We start from the raw sequence: 21,646 nt of genomic DNA, 5'->3' as shown, positions 1-21,646 counted from the left end.
ACTTTGAGCCCCAAAAATGATTGTTCTGACATTATCTGGTGCTCAATTGGGGAACACCAAATCTAGATGAGTTTATTCTGAATGTATGAATAAAGCAGAGAAGGAGGAACATAATGGTCATACAAAAAAGGATTTTGGAGATGTTTGTAGAAATAAAAGTCATCATACATGTAGTGTATCTCCCTGCCAAAGTCAAGTTACGGAAGAGTGTTCTTCCCAACCAAAATCCCTTGTTTGCTGGCATTGGAGGAATCTGATATATGATTATGCAGCAACATCCCACAAATCTGCCATTGGGTGGCCAACTGTGAACACAGAATAAGACTTCTAGGAACAGGGGCAACAGGATTGTACTCTGGGCAGTAATGAATTCATGAAACCTGAGAAATGCAACATTATTTGTTTTGGACACACTCAGTCTAGGCCACGAGAGGCTTCTCATATTGGGAATCAGGACTATTAACAGTCAGGACTATATCCCTTGACTGGGGAATTTATGGCCTATCTAGGCCATAAAATAAAAGATTATGATAAGAGTTATCATAGGGTAACACAAGTAAATAACAAAGGATATTAAAACTTCTGCCAACAAACTCAGCACTAGTGTCAGTATCTTTCACAAAAGAGAGCTGAAGTCCAATCTAAAATAATTGATATAGTTTGGTTGTGTCCCCACCCAAATCTCATCTTGAATTATAACTCCCACAACTTCCATGTGTGAGGGAGGAACCTGGTGGAAGGTAATTGAATTACGGGGGCGGGTCTTCCCCATGTTGCTCTCATGAGAATGAGTAAGTCTCATGAGATCTGATGGTTTTAAAAAACAGGAGTTTCCCTGCACAAGCTCTTTTGTCTCCCACTATGTAAGACATGCCTTTTACCTTCTGCCATGATTGTAAGGCCTCCCCAGCCATGTGGAACTGTAAGTCCAATAAACTTTTTTTTTGTAAATTACCCAGTCTCAGGTATGTCTTCATTAGCAGCATGAAAACTAATACTAATACAATAATATAATACTAATACAATAATAAATGAATATATCTCAGTATTATATTAACTGGACACTTAAAAACTGATTAAAGATGTAAATAATTGTAACCAAATTAAAATCAGAAGTCTTCAGTCTTTAAAGACTTGACCCAAACGTTTAAGTAAAGCCATTTTTGTACATTCCCTGTTTTTACATCATCCATATTCCACCAGAACCAACTCATAACAGACCTGCTATTATAGCTAAAATTTCTTATTTTACCTTACATTTAGAAGTAATTTTCAGACATTTTTAGTCCATGTCCACAGGCTTTTCTTTTTTTTTTTTCTTTGTTTTTGAGATGGAGTTTCACTCTTGCCCAGGCTGGAGTGCAATGGTGCGATCTTGGCTCACTGCAACCTCCACATCCCTGGTTCAAGCGATTCTCCTACCTCAGCCTCCCAAGTAGCTGGGATTACAGGCATGCGCCACCATGCCTAGCTTGTTTTGTATTTTTAGTAGAGATGGGGTTTCCCCATGTTGGTCAGGCTGGTCTCGAACTCCCAACCTCAGGTGATCTGCCTGCCTCAGCCTCCCAAAGTGCTGGGATTACAGCCATGAGCCAAAGAGCCCGGCCATTTTTTTTTTTTTTTTTTTTTGAGACAGAGTCTCGCTCTGTCACCCCGGCTGGAGTGCAATCTCGGCTCACTGCAAGCCCTGCCTCCTGGGTTCACGCCATTCTCCTGCCTCAGTCTCCCAAGTGGCTGGGACTACAGGTGCCCGCCACCACGCCTGGCTAATTTTTTTGTATTTTCAGTAGGGACAAGGTTTCACTGTGTTAGCCAGGATGTTCTTGTTTGGACGAACGGAGGCAAGATGGCGCACTTCTGGGTTCTTCATCACCAACTTTTCCCGTGCGCGTGCAAATGCAGCCGGTGCCCGGGACGGTGCAGACCAACCAGGCATGCGCCAGGTGACGTCAATCCGAAGAGACCAAGATTTACCTGGTCACACCTGCGGAACGCCCCCCGACACGCCTGTGTCCCGCCTATTGCCCTCCCACTCCTAGAAAAGCCACTCCCGGCACACGCGCGGCGTGGACTTCCCAGCCCCCCACTCCTGTCGGGACTGCATTAGGAACTCCACCCGAGAGCTCCACCGGGCGACTCTCTTGGCCTCCTTTGCTGGAGGCCGACAGACCTCTCCCTGCCCACCTTCTTCCCTGAAGCTAGGTGACCAAAAATAAATTTGCAGTTTTGCTCCTACCCTTGCCTACTCGCTGGTTCTTTTGTGCCCGCTCTGGTGGTCTTAGAAAAACAAATCAGTTGGTGCCGAACCCAGGAGGAGACCCCCTCCTCAGGCCTCTAAGGGTTGAGGAACCTCCTCCTGCTTCCACACCACAGACGGACCAGGACCTGAGACCCACTTCCCTCACTCTCACGGCCTCTCTGGGGTAAGTGCCCTTGTCTCCTCTTTACCTCCCTTGGCCAAAACTCCTGCGCAGGTCTGAGGCCCACTTTTGAGCCACCATGTGGCTCAGGAGACCCGTTCAGGACAGAGACGTCCGCCTGAAGGTAATCTCCACCTTGGCTCCAAGAGCCTCCAGTCTGTCTCTGGTGGTTCCAAAGGACACTTTGAAGCCAGGCAGAGATCCACTTCCATTTCCATTGTGTCCATTGTGTAAGTAAAGAGGAAACAAATGGGAAACTCCCAGTCCAAATTTCCAAAGAGCACCCCCTTAGGGTGCCTCCTAGCCAATTTAAAAACCTTACAGCTCGAACAAGGCCTTAGGAAGAAGCGGTTAATTTTCCTTTCCACTGTGGTGTGATTGACCTCAGCAATTTCTACCAGCGGCTAGGCAAGTGGTCCGAAATTAATTACATACAAGGCTTTTGGGCCTTAGGCTCTGGTCCCGACCTGTCCTATACTCCTCCTTCTCTCCCCGCTGTCTCCACCCCCTCCCTTCCTGCCCAGACTCCTCCTCCTCCCCCCGTCCAGACTCCTCCTTCCTCCTCATCTACTAGTAATCCACTCGGTCCCGTGCCTCCTTCGGGGCCCCCAACTGGCTGTCTTGAGTCTCCTGTCTCTGCCCACACCCGCTCTAAATGCCCTGCTGATGCCCCCACTCCTGCCCCACACCCTCCTACAGTGTTAGCACCTTTGCGAGAGGTGGCTGGGGCGGAGGGGGTAGTCAGAGTACATGTCCCTTTTTCACTGGCTGATCTTTCCAAAATTGAGAAGCGTTTAGGTGATTTCTCAGCTAATCCTACCATATACATAAAGGAATTTAGATACCTTTGTCAGGCCTGTGACTTAACTTGGCATGACCTGCAGGTCATCCTAACCTCTACCCTAAACGCTGAGGAGCAAGAGTGCATCCTAGTGGCCGCCAGGCAGCACGCCAACCAACTACATTTAACTGATGCTGCCATTCCACTAGGGGAGCAAGCAGTCCCCTCGGCAGACCCAGACTGGAACTACCAAGCAGGCCAGCCTGGGCGCCGTAGGCGAGACATAATGGTCCAGTGTTTGTTGGCTGGTATGCAAGCAGCCTCAAACAAAACTGTAAATTTTAATAAATTAAAAGAAATTGTTCAAACTCCAGAAGAAAATCCAGCCGCATTCTTAAATAGGCTGACTGAGGTTCTAACCCAATATACCTGGTTAGATCCGGCCTCCCCCACAGGGGCCACCATTTTGGCATCTTATTTCATTTCTCAATCAGCTCCTGACATTCGTAAAAAAAAAAAAACTTCAAAAGGTAGAGGATGGTCCTCAGACACCAATACAAGACCTAGTTAAATTAGCCTTTAAGGTCTATAACTCCAGAGAGGAGACAGCAGGCTCGCCTCGAACAGAAGGTACAGCTCCTAGAGGCGGCTTTACAGCCCAGTCGTAACCCCAGACCAGAGAGCACACACCCCGCAGACTCCAAGGCTACAAAAGGAGCCTGCTATAAGTGCGGCAAGGCAGGATACTATGCCAACAGGTGTCCGCAAGGTCCCTGAGCCCCAACGCAGCCTTGCTGTAAGTGCAAGGCATCAGGACATTGGGCCAGTGAATGTCCTAACCCTCGTCCACCAGCAACCCCCTGCCCTGCTTGCCAGCAGGGAGGACACTGGAAGTCTGATTGCCCCACCCTGAGAACAGGTGCTGTGTCTCCACGTGACCCCCTTTCCCAGGATCCTGGGAGCTCCTTCCAGCTCCTACATCTGGACGATGACAACTGAAGGTGCCGAGACTCGGGGACCCCCATCACCCTCGCTGAGCCGCGGGTAACTCTCCTGGTAGCGGGTAAGACAATTTTTTAATCGACAGCGAGGCTACCTATTCTGTTTTGCCGTCCTTCTCTGGACCTAGCTTTCCATCCAATATTTCTGTAGTAGGAGTAAGCGGAAGGCCATCCACTCCACAAAAAACTCCACTCCTTAATTGCTGCCTGGCCAACAACTACTTTGCGCACTCGTTCCTCATTATACCCTCATGCCCTACCCCCTTACTAGGCCGAGAAATCAGTTCAACTTTCCCCCACTCGCCTCAAACTTACTAAATTTTCTTAACTATCTCATACTCCCCAACCTTGCCAGGACCATCCTTCTGGGTTTTGCCCATATTCCAACAAATGCTTCCATTCCTCATTCCTATACTAATACTGTGCCTTATTTTATGTTTTGCCCCCATTTTAATCAAATTTCTCCATGCCAAGATTTAAGAAATCACTCGCATGCTTCTTCATCCCTACGTCCAAATACCAACCATAGGCCCCCAACCTTAATGACGCCCCTTAACAGCAGGAAGTAGCCAGACAGACCACGGCGCCCCTTATCACTATTATCAATAAAAGGTTGGACTGTTTGGACGAATGGAGGCAAGATGGCGCACTTCTGGGTTCTTCATCACCAACTTTTCCCGCACGCACGAAGATGCAGCCAGTGCCCAGGACAGTGCAGACCAACCAGGCATGCGCCAGGTGACGTCAATCCGAAGAGACCAAGATTTACCTGGTCGCACCTGTGGAACGCCCCCCCCCCGACATGCCCGTGCCCCGCCTATTGCCCTCCCACTCCTAGAAAAGCCACTCCCGGCAGATGCGCAGCGCGGACTTCCCAGCCCCCTACTCCTGTCAGGACTGCATTAGGAACTCCGCCCGAGAGCTCCACCGGGCGACTCTCTTGGCCTCCTTTGCTGGAGGCCGACAGACCTCTCCCTACCCACCTTCTTCCCTGAAGCTAGGTGACCAAAAATAAATTTGCAGTTTTGCTCCTACCCTTGCCTACTCGCTGGTTCTTTTGTGCTCACTCTGGTGGTCTTAGAAAAACAAGTCAGTTCTCAATCTACTGATCTCGTGATCCGCCCGCCTCGGCCTCCCAAGGTGCTGGGATTACCCATGCGTGAGCCACCGCGCCTGGCCGGCCTTCTTTTTTTGTCTTTTTAACAACTCCATTGAGATACAAATTTTTGCTATGAACATTTGTGTATGAATTTTGTGTGGATATACGCTTTCATTTCTCTTGGATATTTACATAGGCATGGAACTGCTGAGTCACATGGTAACTACATGTTTAACATTTTGAGAAACTGCCAAGCTGTTGGCCAAAGTGGCTGTACCCTTTTATATTCCTATAAGCAATAAATGAGATTCTTGACATCTAGCAGCTTTGTTTTTATGTAAAACAAATGCAGAGAAACCAACTGGTTCTAGCTACAGAAAGAGTGCTTCTGGGACAAATAACCATTTTTTTTTTAAATAAATAAAAACATGCCCTGCCCCCAGAGTTTGTAGTCTGTGGTTACTGCACAATCCATATGGAGGATGTCTTAGTCCATTTGGGCTTCTACAACCGAAAACCCTAGATGGAGTGGCTTATAAACAACAGAAATTTCTCACAGTTTTGGAGGCTGGGAAGTCCAATATCAAGGCACCAGCAGATTCAGTGTCTAGTAAGGGCCCGTCTCCTAATTCACAGACAGCCATTTTCTGGCTGTGTCCCCACCTGGCAGAAGGGGTAAGGGGGTACTCTGGGACCTTTTAAATAAGGGCATTAGGCCAGGCATGGTGGCTTATGCCTGTAATCCCAGCACTTTGGGAGGCTGAGGTAGGAGGATCACTAGAAGCCAGGAGTTTGAGACCAGCCTGGGTAACATAGTGAGACCTTGCCTCTACCAATTTTTTAAAAATTAGTTGGGCGTAGTGGTGCACACCTGTGGTCCCAGCTACTCGGGAGGCTGAGGGGGAAGATCGCTTGAGTCCAGGAGGGCGAGGTTGCAGTGAGCCATGATTGCACCACTGTATGCCAGCCTGGGCAACAAAGCAAGACCCTACAGGAAAAAAAAATTAAGGCAGGCTGAGCACGGTGGCTTACCCCTGTAACCCTAGTACTTTGGGAGGCCGAGTTAGGCGGATCACCAGAGGTTGGGAGTTCGAGACAAGCCTGATCAACATGGAGAAACCCCATCTCTACTAAAAACACACAATTAGCTGGGCATGGTGGTGCATGCCTGTAATCCCAGCTACTTGGGAGGCTGAGGCAGGAGAATTGCTTGAACCCGGGAGGCGGAGGTTGCAGTGAGCCGAGGTCGCACCATTGCACTCCAGCCTGGAAACAAGAGTGAAACTCGGTCTCAAAAAAAAAAAAAATTAAGGCTGGGCAAGGTGGCTCATGCCTATAACTCCAGCACTTTGGGAGGCCAAAGTGGGCGGATCACCTGAGGTCAGGAGTTTGAGACCGGCCTGGCCAACATGGTCTGTCTCTACTAAAAATACAAAAAATATCAGCCACGTGGGGTGCCGCGTGTCTGTAATCCCAGCTATTTGGGAGGCTGAGGCAGGAGAATCACTTGAACTTGGGAGGTGGAGGTTGCAGTGAGCTGAGATCACGCCAGCCTGGGTGACAGAGTGAGACTCCATCTCAAAAAAAATAATAATAATTTAAAAGGGTGGCCAGGCAGGGTGCCTCACGCCTGTAATCCCAGCACTTTGGGATACCAAGGCAGGTGGATCACCTGAGGTCAGGAGTTGGAGACCGGCTCAGCCAACATGGTGAAGCCCCGTCTACTAAAGGTACAAAAATTAGCTGGATATCACTTGAGCCCGGGAGGCGGAGATTGCAGTCAGCTGAGATCATGCCATTGCACTCCAGCCTAGGCAACAGAGCAAGACTGTCTCAAAGAAACAGAAGAAAACAAAACAAAAAAGTAAAAAGGGCACTCCACCCTGAAGACCTAATCACCACACAGAGGCCCCAGCTGCAAATACTGTCACACTGGGGATTAGGTTTCAACACAGAAATTTTGGAGGGCACAAACATTCAGTATATCGCATAGGAGAAGCACATTGCATGCCTCTTTTGGGTTATGATAGGGTCTATCTACAAGGGTGGGATATGGTTTTGTCAAAATCTTAATAGGGCAACCGGACATTTGATTTCTCATTTGGGCCTAGTTGGGCACAATCATTTATTTTTAACAGCCTGATGGTAATTCCTAGGCACTAACTTTTAACAGTTTTTTGTTTTTGTTTTTGAGATGGACTCTTGCTGTGTTGCCCATGTTCGAGTGCAATGGCATGATCTCAGCTCATTGCAACCTCCGCCTCCTGGGTTCAAGCGATTTTCCTGCCTCAGCCTCCTGAGTAGCTGAGATTACAGGCACCCATCACCATGCCTGGGTCATTTTTGTATTTTTAGTAGAGACAGGGTTTCTTTTTTTTTTTTGAGACAGAGTCTCACTCTGTTGCCCAGACTGGAGTGCAATGGCGCAATCTCAGCTCACTTCAACCTCTGCCTCCTGGGGTCAAGCGATTCTTCTGCCTCAGCCTCCCAAGTAGCTGGGATAACAGGCGCCCACCACTACGCCCAGCTAATTTTTGTATTTTTAGTAGAAACAGGGTTTCACCATGTTGGCCAGGCTGGTCTTGAACTCCTGATGTTGTGATTCACCCACCTCGGCCTCCCAAAGTGCTGGGATTACAGGCGTGAGCCACCACCCCTGGCCGAGACAGGGTTTCACCCCGTGTTGGCCAGGCTGGTCTCAAACTCCTGACCTTGTGATCTGCCCACTTCGGCCTCCCAAAGTGTTGGATTACAGGCGTGAGCCACGACCCCAGCCAACAGTTTTATTGGGGGTATTAAGAAGTGGAGTTCTCATTTTACAAGTCTAATTAGTATCTGCATTCAGGTGGTGGTATTTCGTCACTTTAAGCATCCCGGGGGTCCCATTCCTGTTAAACTTAGAAAGGGTGGTTGGTCTTCCCAAGAAGGAGGCTGGGATACTGGGTACCTCTGGGTCAGAGTCTAGCAACAATTTTCCATCTGAGTCAGCCTCCCCCTCCCACTGTCAGACAGAGCTTTCGATCCACCATCCTTCTCCAGCTTTCCTAGTTCCTCTGATGCCCTCTTCTCCCCGACGTTGAGCCCCTCAATCTGTTGGGCAGCAGATCTCAGCAGGAGGACTCCCAGCCACCGAGCTGCTTTTCCAGGGTCAGCATCAGCATTCCTGGAACCTTCTGGACTAAATTTAATAACCGTTAATTTTCTGCTGGACGCAGGTAGCTCAAGCCTGTAATCCTAGCACTTCAGGAGGCCGAGGTGGACAGATCACCTGAGGTCAGGAGTTTGGGACCAGCCTGGCTAACATGTTGAAACCCCATCTCTACTAAAAAGACAAAAATTAGTCGGGCGTGGTGATGCATGTCTGTGATCCCAGCTATTTGGGAGTCTGAGGCATGAGAATTTTCTTGAACCCAGAAGGCAGAGGTTGCAGTGAGCTGAGATCATGCCACTGTACTTTAGCCTGGGCGACAGAGCGAGACTCTGTCTCAAAATAAAAAAAAGAAAGAAAGAAAACAGTTACTTTCCTCTCATGAGTATTACATTTAACATTCACCCTCCCCACCCCACTCTCACAGTTTACTAACAGACTGGTGAGCAATGGGAACCACCCATTCTCCTTTCCCAGTTAAGAGTCTGCAAGAGAAGCTGGGCACGATGGCAAGGACCTATAGTCTCAGCTACTCAGGAGGCTGAGACATGGAGGATCTCCTGGGCTCAGGAGTTTGATTGTAGCCTGGGTTACATGGCAAGAGCCCTGTTTCTGGAAAAAAAAAAAAAGTTTGTAAGACAAGAATCATCTGGGTGTGGTGGCTCATGCCTGTAACCCAAATACTTTGGGAGGTCGAGGCAGGAGGACTGCTTGAACCCAGGAGTTCGAGACTAGTCCTGACAATCAATCCTAGCTACTCGGGAGGCTGAGGCAAGAGCATTGCTTGAGTCCGGGATGTCAAGGCTGCCTTGAGCACTGATCTCAGCAGGGCTGAAACTGTTTTTTCCCCAGGTTGGAAACCAAGTTTAAGCATACTGTCAATATCTTCCCCACCTCAGTCTAAAGAGTTGACCTTATCTAATAAAACTATCTAAAATAAAAAGTTATTTAACATTGTTTTTGCCTTGCCTCTGGGTCATTTCAATCTCATATACTTGGGAATGATTGATTACCTCAGAAATATGATTGTATCGAAAGCACAGAAACATATTTAAGAGTTTTCATACATATTTATTAATGTTTTTACCGATTTTAATCTGACCAGGTATTACACAAACAGAAGTTTCACAAATAAATTATGTATTCTTTAATTCTTTTTTTTTTTTTTTTTGAGACGGAGTCTCGCTCTGTCGCCCAGGCTGGAGTGCAATGGCCGGATCTCAGCTCACTGCAAGCTCCGCCTCCCGGGTTTATGCCATTCTCCTGCCTCAGCCTCCTGAGTAGCTGGGACTACAGGCGCCCGCCACCTGGCCCGGCTAGATTTTTTTTTTTGTATTTTTTAGTAGAGACGGGGTTTCACCGTGTTAGCCAGGATGGCCTCGATCTCCTGACCTCGTGATCCGCCCGTCTCGGCCTCCCAAAGTGCTCGGATTATAGGCTTGAGCCACCGCGCCCGGCCTTTAATTCTTATATGAAGAAGTTTTTTTGTTTGTTCGTTTTGGGGATTTTTTTTTTTTTGATACAGGGTCTCTGTCTGTTGCCCAGGCTGGAGCGCAGTACAGTAGTGGAAATTCAGCTCACTGCAGCCTCAACCTCCCGGGTTCAAGTGATTTCCCCACCTCAGCATCCTGAGTAGCTGGAACTACTGGCACACACCGCCACACCCAACTAATTTTTGTATTTTTTGTAAAGATAGGGTCTTGCCATGTTGCCCAGGCTGGTCTCAAACTCCTGTACTCAAGCAATTCACGCACCGCAGCCTCCCAAAGTGCTGGGATTACAGGCGTGCACCACTGCTGCCTGGCCAATACTTTTTTTTTTTTTTTTTTTTTTTAAGAGAGAGGATCTGTCGCTATATTGCCCAGGCTGGCCTGGAACTCCCGGGTTCAAGCGATCTTTCTGCCCCAGCCTCCCAAGTAACTGGGACTACATGCACACACCACCACTCCCAGCTGAAGTTAGATCTATCTTAATTGAGTATTTTTCATTTATTACTTGGCATGGGTATAGAGACATAATTCTCTCGTATGAGAAAACAGCAGTGTGAATAAAACAAACTCACGCTCAGACTGGGATGGAGGAAGGTGTTAGGAAAACACTAGGGCTTGGTATGGGACCTTTGCCCTGAAGGTAATGGGGCTTCTCTAAATAGGATTGCAGCTTTCCAGCTGTTTCCTGTTATGGCCGCTAAACTCTCAGGCCCTGGGGGCAGACTGCCTGGGTCTACAACCCAGCTCCACTCTTAGCTGTCTGACACAGCTAAATTACTCAACCTTTTCATGCTTCATTTTTCTCTTATTTAAAGTAGGAATGATAATAATAAAGTTGTTACAAAGATTAAATTTGTAAAGTGCTTGGAGCACTGCCTGGTAAGTAGTGTTATTAATAGCTAATATTCAATTATAACAATGTATGGGCTGGGCAAGGTGGCTCACGCCTGTAATCTCAGCACTTCCGGAGACCGAGGTGGGCGAATCACCTGAGGTCAGGAGTTCGAGACCAGCCTGGCCAACATAGCGAAACCCCGTCTCTACTAAAAATACAAAACTTAGCCGGGTGTGGTGGCATGCGCCTGTAATCCCAGGTACTCGAGATGCTGAGGCAGAAGAATTGCTTGAACCTGGGAGACAGAGGTTGTGGTGAGCTGAGATCATGCCACTGCACTCCAGCCTGGGTTACAGAGCAAGACTTTGTCCCCCCAAAAATAATAATAAAATAAAAAAACAATGTATGGCCAGGTTACCACAGTTTCTGATTTTCCATAGAAGTAGAAATTCAGGGTATTATGTGAAATTTGTCAATGTTTGAAATGTTGGCTCATTTAAAACAAAATGTGACATCTATAGGCTATGACTATGCAAACTCTCTGAACTCTCTCATGGCAACCTCACCAGTGTTCATTAACTACCTGTTGACAACAGTACATTGACAGTGCCACCCATCAGGTCTCTTCTGAGCCCCAAAGCCTTATGTACAGATTTAATATCTTCAGGGCCAGGTGCGGTGGCTCATGCCTGTAATCCCAGCACTTTGGGAGGCCGAGGTGGGTGGATCACCTGAGGTCAGGAGTTCGAGACCAGCCTGGCTAACATGGTAAAACCGCGTCTCTACTAAAAATATGAAAATTAGCCAGGTGTTGGTAGTACACGCCTGTAATCCCAGCTACTTGGGAGGCTGAGGCATGAGAATAACTTGAACCTGGGAGGCAGAGGTTGCAGTGAGCCAAGATTGCACCACTGCACTCCAGCCTGGGCGACAGAGCAAGACTCCGTCTCAAAAAAAAAAAAAAAAAAAGAAAGTCTTTGAGTGGATGCCTCAAACTTAAAATGTCCCAAAGGGAGTTCTTGATTCTCCCACCCCCAACATTCAAATCTGTTCTTCCTTCAGTCTCCCTCCTTTCAGGAAATGACACCATCATCCATCATCTGCCAGTTGTAGAAACCTGTGAGCCAACCCCAGTTCTCCCTCCTAACCTTCTCCCTCCAGGCCCACCTCCAGTGGCTGTGCAGGTGAGTGCTGCCTAAGGGAGCCTGGCTAGCCAGGAGCCTAAAACCAGCCTCTAACCACTTGCCAAGCTCCAGAGCAGAGCTGAGTCTGCCTAGAGGAAGGGGCAGTTTACCTAAGAGGCCATTTTGACTTCGCAGAGGCCAGTCCCCTTTCCTTCTCTCCCCATTCTCCTCCCAGTTCATGATCGTCAAGTCTTCTGGTATTTTCTCCATAGTTCTTGTATCTATCCTCTTCCCACCATCTCCACTGCCAGGGTAAGCCACTAAACCACCCTCTTTTTTTTTTTTGAGATGAAGTTTTGCTTTTATTCCCCAGACTGGAGTGTAATGGCTCACTACAACATCTGCCTCCTGGGCTCAAGCGATTCTCCTCTTGGCCTCAAGCGATTCTCCTGTCTCAGCCTCCTGAGTAACTGGGATTACAAGCCACCACGCCCAGCTAATTTTTTTGTATTTTTAGTAGAAATGGGGTTTCACTATATTGTTCAGGCTGGTCTCGAATTCTTGACCTCAGGTGATCTGCCCACCTTAGTCTCCCAAAATGCTGGGATTGCAAGTGTGAGCCACCACCCCCAGCGCCACCCTCATTCCCTCATTTTTTGCTTGGACGACTGACATTGCTTTCCAACTGTCTCACTGCTTCTATGTTCACATACCTCTTCAGTCATTCCCCACCTATTCACTGGGGCTAGTGATTTTTTTTTTTTTTTTGAGACGGAGTCTTACTCGGTCACCCAGGCTGGAGAGCAGTGGCATGATCTCGGCTCACTGCAACCTCCGCCTCCCAGGTCAAGCCTCCGGAGTAGCTGGGATTACAGACGTGTGTCAGCATGCCCAGCTAATTTTTGTATTTCTTTTTAGTAGAGATGGGGTTTCACGGTGTCGGCCAGGCTGGTTTCCAACTCCCGACCTCAGGTGATCTGCCTGCCTTGGCCTCCCAAAATGCTGGGATTACAGGCGTGAGCCACCACACCTGGCCACAAGTGATGTTTTTGAAAGGGCAAATAGGCCGGGCATGGTGTCTCATGCCTGTAATCCCAGCACTTTGGGAGGCCAAGGTGGGCAGATCATGAGGTCAGGAGATCGAGACCACTCTGGCTGACACGGTGAAACCCCGTCTCTACTAAAAATACAAAAAATTAGCTGGGCATAGTGGCACACGCCTGTAGTCCCAGCTACTTGGGAGGCTGAGGCAGGAGAATCACTGGAAACCAGGAGGTGGAGGTGGCAGTGAGCCGTGATCATGCCACTGCACTCCAGCCTGGGCAATAGAGCGAGACTCAGTCTCAAAAGAAAAAGAAAAAAGTTTCATTTTGGTGAATATTTGGGTAAACAGTTCAAAGTTTCAGTTTTATCAGAACTTTACCCTTCTCCCCCTTGACTTCTCAAGGTGGCCTACAGGATACAGGGGAAGCCTCAGGGCAACATGGGAGGGGAGATCTGTGTGCAGGATTGTGAGCTGTAGCCTGAGTTTTCACTGGCCTCTGCTGCTATGTCTCTGGTGCCTTCTGGTCTCCACTGCCCTGTGGGCATCAGCTGCTGAGGTGGTTGGCTGGCAAGCTCATGACCTGTTGCTTTAGCATCTTCACAGAGTTTGATGTCTCATCTTTTTCATCCCCACTCTTCCATCCCTGCTCTTCTCACCAGCTGACTTAGGAGTGCTTCGGCCGGGCGCGGTGGCTCAAGCCTGTAATCCCAGCACTTTGGGAGGCTGAGACGGGCGGATCACGAGGTCAGGAGATCGAGACCATCCTGGCTAACACGGTGAAACCCTGTCTCTACTAAAAATACAAAAACTAGCCGGGCGAGGTGGCAGGCGCCTGTAGTCCCAGCTACTTGGGAGGCTGAGGCAGGAGAATGGCGTAAACCCGGGAGGCGGAGCTTGCAGTAAGCTGAGATCCGGCCACTGCACTCCAGCCCGGGCGACAGAGCGAGACTCTGCCTCAAAAAAAAAAAAATTAAAAAAAAAAAAAAAAAAAAGGAGTGCTTCAGCTCCACTGGTATCTTCAGTACTGCCCATCCTTGGGGTCTTAGCTACATTCTGTGGCCATTCCCTGGCCATCAGCCTACCACAAGGCCTTTGCTTTAGGAAACCTGCCCCTTGGCACAGTGCCTACTGGTCTGTCCATGGCTCATAACCATGCTATTTTCTGCATGCCAGGCAGGGAGCAACAAGAGAACTCTGGAATTCTGACATACCTACTGTGCAAACTGCAGCACCCCAGCAGCACTATTGCAGACTCCTCCCAATGCCATGGCCTGCTCCCGAGCTCTGCTGTGTGAGGTTTCTCACAGAATTGGACAGCCTTCCAAGCTATACCAGGGGAGGTCAACTTCTAGCTTCCTCAGCACTTACCTGGGTATTTCTATGCTTCCCACCTGAGTGTTAAACCCCAAGAGTAGGGGAACACCAACACACTCATCCTGACCTCTGACCTCACCCCCTTCTCCATGAAATTTGTTTATCTCCCCAGTTCCTATTATCTCTTGAGTCTTAGCTTAAGATTCAAGGAAGCCTTTCTTCATTGTTTTTTCTTTGTTTGTTTGTTTTTGAGATGGAGTTTCACTTTTGTTGCCCATGCTGGAGTGCAATGGTTCACTGCAACCTCCATCTCCCGAGTTGTGATTCTCCTGCCTCAGCTTCCCAAGTAGTTAGGATTACAGGCATGCGCAGCCATGCCTGGCTAATTTTTGTATTTTTAGTAGAGATGGGGTTTCACCATGTTGACCAGGTTGGTCTTGAACTGCTGACCTCAGGTGATCTGCCCGCCTCAGCCTCCCAAAGTGCTGGGATTACAGGCATGAGCCACCATGCCCATCCAGGAGAATCTCTTGAGCCTGGAAGTGTGAGACTAGCTGTGGTGATAGTGAGACCTGTCTTAAAAAACAACAACAAAAAATTAGTCTGGGGGTTCATGCCTGTAATCCCAACACTTTGGGAGGCAGAGGAGGGTGGATCACCTGAGGTCAGGAGTTCGAGACCAACTTGATCAACATGGCTAAACCCTGTCTCTACTAAATATATACAAATTAGCTGGATGTGGTGGCAGGCGCCTGTAATCCCAGTTACTCAGGAGGCTGAGGCAGGAGAATCGCTTGAACCCGGGAGGCGGAGGTTGCAGTGAGCCAAGATCACGCCACTGCACTCCAGCCAGGGTGACAGAGGGAGACTCTGTCTCAAAAACAAACAAACAAAAAGAGATCCTCCTACCTCCACCTCCCAAAGCACTGGGATTAATTATAGACATGAGCAACTGAAGCTGGCCAAGGAAGCCTTTCTTGACTGTTCTGATTTGATTAAGCTTCCCTGTCAAATGATAATTAGACTCTACATTTCACAAGGGCAGAAAGTCTGCTTTGTTCACTTCTTAGGCCTCAGTGCCTAATACAGAGCTTGGAACACAGTCCCAGAACACAGAATAGAAATGCAATATACATTGTTGAGGAAATATTGATTTTGTTTTATTTTGTTTTGTTTTTGGAGACAGAGTCTTGCTCTGCCACCCAGGCTGGAGGGCAGTGGCATGATCTCTGCTCACCACAACCTCCGCCTCCCAGGTTCTCTTGCCTCAGCCTCCTGAGTAGCTGGGATTACAGGCACAAGCCACCACGGCCAGCTAATTTTTAAAAGTATTTCAGTAGAGACGGGGTTTCACCATGTTGCCGAGGCTGGTCTCGAACTCCTGACCTCAGGCAATTCGCCTGCCTTGACCTCCCAAAGTGCTAGGATTACAGGTGTGAGTCACCTCGCCTGGCCTGAAAAAATATTGCTAATCTGCTCTTACCTCTAATAGACATTCAGGTCAGGAGGCCAGGGGTGACATATTATAAATTTCTCTATTCCTTGGTCATGCAGGGCCTCGAAGTTAGTTCCTACTATGTATACATTTGATAAATACTTTTTGAGTGCAAACTGAGTGCAATTTGCTGACCTTGCTATTGGGGTTATAGGAGTCAATCTTTTAACTAATTTTTATTAAGCATTAATAACACCATGTATGGTCGGGCACGGTGGCTCACGCCTGTAATCCCAGCACTTTGGGAGGCTGAGGAGGGTGGATCACCTGAGGTCAGGAGTTTGAGAGCAGCCTGGCCAACATGGTGAAACCCTCTCTCTACTAAAAATACAAAAATGAGCTGGGCGTGGTGGTGCACGCCTATAATCCCAGCTACTTGGGAGGCTGATGCAGGAGAATCACTTGAACCAGGGAGGCGGAGGCTACAGTGAACCGAGATCATGCCACTGCACTCCAGCCTGGGCAACAGAGGGAGACTCTGTCTCAAAAAAAAAAAAAAAGAAAAAACCCACAAAAACCAAAACACCATTTACATGTATTATGTGTAGATAAAAACATTAAATACATAAAGATTTGATAACAGGTAGGTAAAGTATTAAAAAATCAGCTCCAGTAGTAAATCTTTATACAGTGAGAAGGGATTGAAGGGGATCAGAAGATCCCGGAAGACCAGTTGGGAGGCTATTTATAGTGTTGGGCAGAGAGATGACAGGGTCTTGGGTAGAGGGTGGTAGAGTTAGAATGAAAGAGAATGTTGGCCTCAAGAGATATTTAGATGGAAAACTGGACTTGGATTGTCACTAGTGTGACTGAGATAAGTCTCAAGACTTCCCTGCCTCAATTTCTTCATCTGTATAATGGGCTAGCAATAACTACTGTTATTTGTATACCCAGCACTTAGCACATGGGTTGGGACAAAGATGGCACACACAAAAATCAGAGTTACTATTGTGATTAATAGGGAAGCTCATACGTGCCAGCAGAATCAATATTCTGTCAAACTTGGGGTTGAAATTCGCCACCTTCTGGGGCAGAAAAGTGACGGACAGCCATATCCTTTGCGAGAATCGACGCCCACACTGCCCAGGAAGTGGCCTCGCGGGCCGGGGTCGCAGCCTGGACCAGCCCCGCCCTGCCCGGCCCTCATCCCTGCGAGCTCCGCCCCGAGGCCGCGCGCGCCGCCGCCGCCGCCGCCGCCGCCGCGCGCGCCCCGACGCGCCCGGGTGCTGACGTGCGGGGCGGAACGGGTCGGGCGGGTTCCACTGACCCGTGTGTTTCCGCAGGCTGCGGGGGTCGCTGGGGCCTCGTGGCTGGGCAGCTCCGCGGGGCTTCGCCCGCTCCCTCGCTTCGCTCTGCCCTCTTGCGGCGCCCGGCGGGGCCCGCGCTGCAGCAGGAGACCCGGAGAAAGGGTGAGTGTTGGCGGGCGCAGGAAGGGATCGCGCGGGCGCGCGCCCTGCTGTCTGAGGCATTGTTTGGGCGGGGGCGGCGCGGGCACGTGCGCGCCCCTCCCCCATCGGCCCGCTGCGCCGCGGCGGGACCCGGTGAGGCCCCCGGCCTGAAGGGAGGGCAGGGAGGATTCCAGGTGCGGGCCGGGGAGCCGCAGAAGCGGGAGCGTGGAATTGGAACGTGAGTTGGGGGCTTCCTCTTCAGCGGGGCGCTCCGCTGAGGGGATGCGGGTCCCCGAGCCACAGCGGCCGGAGGTTTCAGGATGTTAAGCTCTTGGCCTTGGAAGCAAGATTTGCCCCCAGGACCAGAAAGTCGTGGTTTTACCGAAAGGATCCTGGAATGCCCCTCCAACCTGTCGCCATCCCCACCGGCCCTCCCGGGATGGAGGGGAGGGGTTAGAGAGGCTTTGGGGTTCCAGGGAGGGGGCCGGGGCCAACGCGCCGGAGCTGCAGGCAGTGCGGGGCGGAGTGGAAGCCTCGGGAAGTGAGGACTCCTGCAGGAAACGCTGGCTTGGAGGGCTGTGGCCAGACTGCAGAAGACAATGAAGTTCTCCCCATCATGAATGTGGTTATGTTAAGAAATGGAAAGCAGAGGAAGAGAAATGCCATCAGCGATCTTATAGGCCTGACACATCGTTTTTTTAGTTTGATGTTTGCTAGTATTTTCATCTAAGCCTTCAGCAGTTACAGAGTTGACCCACGTTTTCCATTCCCGTTTCTCGCTCACATGTAAAAAATGCGCCATAATATTATATAGTATTCAGCAATAATTATTTCCCCTTAATGAGTAGAGAGTATTCAGCGTAGAAAAATTTAAAAATACAAGCAAAGCAAGAGAAACGGTCTAGAGATATTACCCTTGGATGTATATTCCTGTTTGTGTATACTCTTTAAAAGATAGGGCAGATGATGCCCTGATAAGGAGTTTAGTTTTTCCGGGAAGCCTTTGAAGGTTTTGAGAAGGCGAGTAGCATGATCTGACTGCTATGTAGAGGAAGAGGGCTGGGGAGGAACCTACGAGGTCAGTTACAGTGCTCTTTGCAGTAGCTTAGACTAGGCCCGTGGCAGGGAGATGGGGAAGTGTAAACAGATTTTTAAGTGTTTTGAAGGTAGAATGAACAAGACTTGGAAATGGATTGGTGAGGGAATGGTGGGAGTCTTTGCTTTTTTGATTTTTGTTTTGAGCACCTGAGTGAATGGTGGTGCCGTTTACTGAGATGAAGAATAGAAGAGAGAAATTTGAGGTGGGAAAAATATCGAAATCTATTTTGGATGTATTAAATTTTAGATGCATATTAGTTATGAAGTCGGTGTGTTGAGGCAGTTGGATGTAGAGGGCTGGAACTCAAGGAAGAGAGAGGCTAGAGATAAAAATCGGAGTGGCTGGGCGCAGTGCTCACACATGTAATCCCAGCACTTTGGGAGGCCGAGGCCGGTCGCTTGAGCCCAGAAGTTCTAGACCAGCCTTGGCTACAAGGCAGGACACTGTCTCTTAAAAAAAAAAAAAAAATTGGAGTGATCAGTACATAGATGATATTCAAAGGTATGGTGCTGTGTGAGATCACTGAGGGGAAGAGTGAAGAAGAAGTGAAAGGGGCTCAGACACTCAAATACCTCTGGGTCTGGCAGAGGAAGAAGGTTGAGGAAAGGACACAAGAAACAGCAAGTGAGGTAGGAGAAAAAGCTGGTATCATGGCAGCCAAAAGAGGTATTTCTGGAAGATGTTGAATTGGTCCTTTTATCAGGGCTTCTGAGATGTTCATTAAAGTTGTCAATTGGATTTGGCAACACGGAGGTCATTGGTTTTGGTCATTGGTCTTCCTGTCTATAGTTCTGGAAGTAGGAGGTGGGAACCAGACTAGAATAGTTTAATGGGATTCCAGGTGCGGGCTGGGATTTCATTAGGAAATGAAACTAATGAGTGCAAATTAGAAAAAAAGTGCCCGTATTTCCATCTGCCTCAAAACTAAACTGGATCGATGAAAAATGGTGTCTTGTGTGTTTCTCATTTATTGATTACTAGTATGTTTGAACATTTTTTTCACATTTGTTGGCTATTTGCGAATTTCTTTTCTTGTTCTCTGGCATCTTTTGTTATTTCCTAATTGATTGTCAAAGGTTCTTTAGATATTAAAAATAGGTAGCTTGACATACAGCATTCAGAGCTCTCCCACATGTTTTTCAGTTTCCAGTGCTTCATGTTCATTCACCGGATGCATGATAGTTTGCGGTGGGTTATTTTTTATTATAAAATCCATAGGAAGAGGAGAACTAACATTTACGTTGTAGATCTCTGAGTGCAGCCCACGTATGATGTACATTGCTCCGTATTTCCTTAGGATAGATTCTCGGAAATAGTTGGTCCTGTCCTCTTCTCATCAACCATGGATTTTTATTTGAATGTTCATTGCCACATTCTTGGATTGTTCTGCATCTCCCTGCCTTTGGTCCTGCTCTGCTTTCAGTCTGTTTTCTATCATGATACCCAGTAGATGGTGGGAGTTGATGCAGTTTTCTCACAGAAAACAAGACTTATGAAGCAGATTTTTTCTTTTTGTTTTTTGTTTTTTGTTTTTTTTTTTTTGAGACAGAATCTCAGTCTGTTGCCCAGGCCTGTGATCCCAGCTACTTGGGAGGCTGAGGCAGGGGAATTGCTTGAACATGGGAGGCGGAGGTTGCAGCGAGTGGAGATCGCGCCACTGCACTCCAGCCTTGGTGACAGGGGGAGACTTCATCTCAAAAAAAAAAAAAAAAAAGCAGATACAAAAAGCCACGTGCTGTATGATTCTATTTATACGAAATGTCCAGAAACAGGCAAGTTTATTGACACAAAAAGTAGTTGCCAGGGGTTGAAGGGAGAGGAGAGTTGAGAGTGACACTTAAGAGGTAAGCAGTTGCTTTTTGGAGTGATGAAAACATTATGGAATTAGGTAGTGGTGATTGTTGTGCAACTTTGTGAATATTTTGAAATCCACTGAACTGCACACTTTTAAGTGGGGTGTGTGTGTGTGTGTGTGTATATATATATATTTTTTTTGAAACGGAGTCTTGCTCTGTCGCCCAAGCTGGAGTGCGGTGGCGCTATCTTGACTCACTGCAAGCACCGCCTCCTGGGTTCACTCCTTTTCCTGCCTCAGCCTCCTGAGTAGCTGGGACTACAGGCACCCACTGCCATGCCTGGCTCTTTTTTTTTTTTTGTATTTTTATTAACGACGGGGTTTCACCATGTTAGCCAGGATGGTCTCGATCTCCTGACCTCGTGATCTGCCTGCCTTGGCCTCCCAAAGTGCTGGGATTACAGGCTGGAGCCACCGGGCCTGGCCGGTCAATATATATGTTTTTTGAGACAGGGTCTGTCTCTGCTGCCCAGTTTGGAGTGCAGTGATGCAACCATAGGTCATTGCAGCCTTGAACTCGTGGGCTCAAGTGGTCCTCCCACCTCAGCCTACCAAGTAGCTGGGACTACAGGTGCACACCACCATGCCCAGCTAATTTTTTTCTTTTTCTTTTTCAGTAGAGACAAGGTCTCCCTATGTTGTCCAGGCTGGTCTTAAACTCCTGGGTTCAAACAGTCCTGCCTTGGCCTTCCAAAGTGCTGGGATTGCAGGCACATGAGCCACCACGCCTGGCCTAAAACAGTACGTTTTAAGTTATGTGAATTATATTTCAATTAAAAAAGTGTATCCACATGCTCAAATTGAAACTTGAAAACAAAATACATAACAATCGCCATTAAAAGCACTGCGGGTAAAGTTGAAGTACCTCCCCACTGCATTCTCCTCACCCTCAGCTTTCCTTACAGTCACTTAACAGGTTCCCCCACAGGTCACTCCTCAGACAAGCAGGATAAACAGCCCTTGCCTAGAACTAGTTCTGCCTCTCCATGGCTGCAGTCATCAAAGTTCACATGCCTGAACATCTCACAGTTACTTTCCAGTGGGCTCATATTTCACCTCTACCTTCTCCGCTTACTGAAATGCTCTTCATCCGTCAAGAATCAAATTCCGACTCATCCATGAAGTAAACTCCAGCTTTTGAAAGCTTTTTTCCCCACTAACTACCACAGGACAGACGATATGGAAACAGTCTGCTTCACGCCAGGCACGGTGGCTCATACCTGTAATCCCAGCACTTTGGGAGGCCGAGGCGGGCGAATCATCTGAGGTCAAGAGTTCGAGACCAGCCTGGCCAACATGGTGAAACCCCATCTCTACTAAAAATACAAAAATTAGCTGGGTGTGGTGGTGTGTGCCTGTAATCCCAGCTACTTGGCAGTCTGAGGCTGGAGAATCACTTGAACACGGGAGGCAGAGGTTGCAGTGAGCCAAGATTGTGCCATTGCACTCCAGCCTGAGCAACAGAGTGAGACTCTGTCTCAAAAAATTAAAAAAAAAAAAAAAAAGAATTTACCTTAAAAATCTCAAAACCCTTAAATATCCCACATGCCTC

General features: G+C 48.3%; 1 protein-coding gene across 5 annotated transcripts in view; it reads left to right on the top strand.

Annotated features, from left to right (window-relative positions):
- Window positions 1-16,964: 16,964 nt before the first annotated feature.
- YEATS2 (YEATS domain containing 2) overlaps window positions 16,965-21,646 on the top strand; it is a 106,763-nt gene continuing 102,081 nt past the window's right edge. For 3 of the 5 annotated variants that reach the window (XM_023187576.1, XM_023187574.1, XM_023187577.1), the window contains exon 1: window positions 16,968-17,161. The gene's annotated coding sequence lies outside the window, so the exon portion shown is untranslated. Of the gene's footprint in view, window positions 17,162-17,215; window positions 17,379-21,646 lie in introns of those variants that run through there. The other 2 variants (XM_023187578.2, XM_023187575.1) reach the window with 2 other exon arrangements.

Source organism: Piliocolobus tephrosceles, chromosome 2 (assembly GCF_002776525.5).
Source record: "Piliocolobus tephrosceles isolate RC106 chromosome 2, ASM277652v3, whole genome shotgun sequence".
In the NCBI taxonomy this organism is placed as follows: Eukaryota; Metazoa; Chordata; class Mammalia; order Primates; family Cercopithecidae; genus Piliocolobus; species Piliocolobus tephrosceles.
Note: the sequence above shows the minus strand (reverse complement) of the source record. Positions and strands in the feature narration are given on the sequence as shown.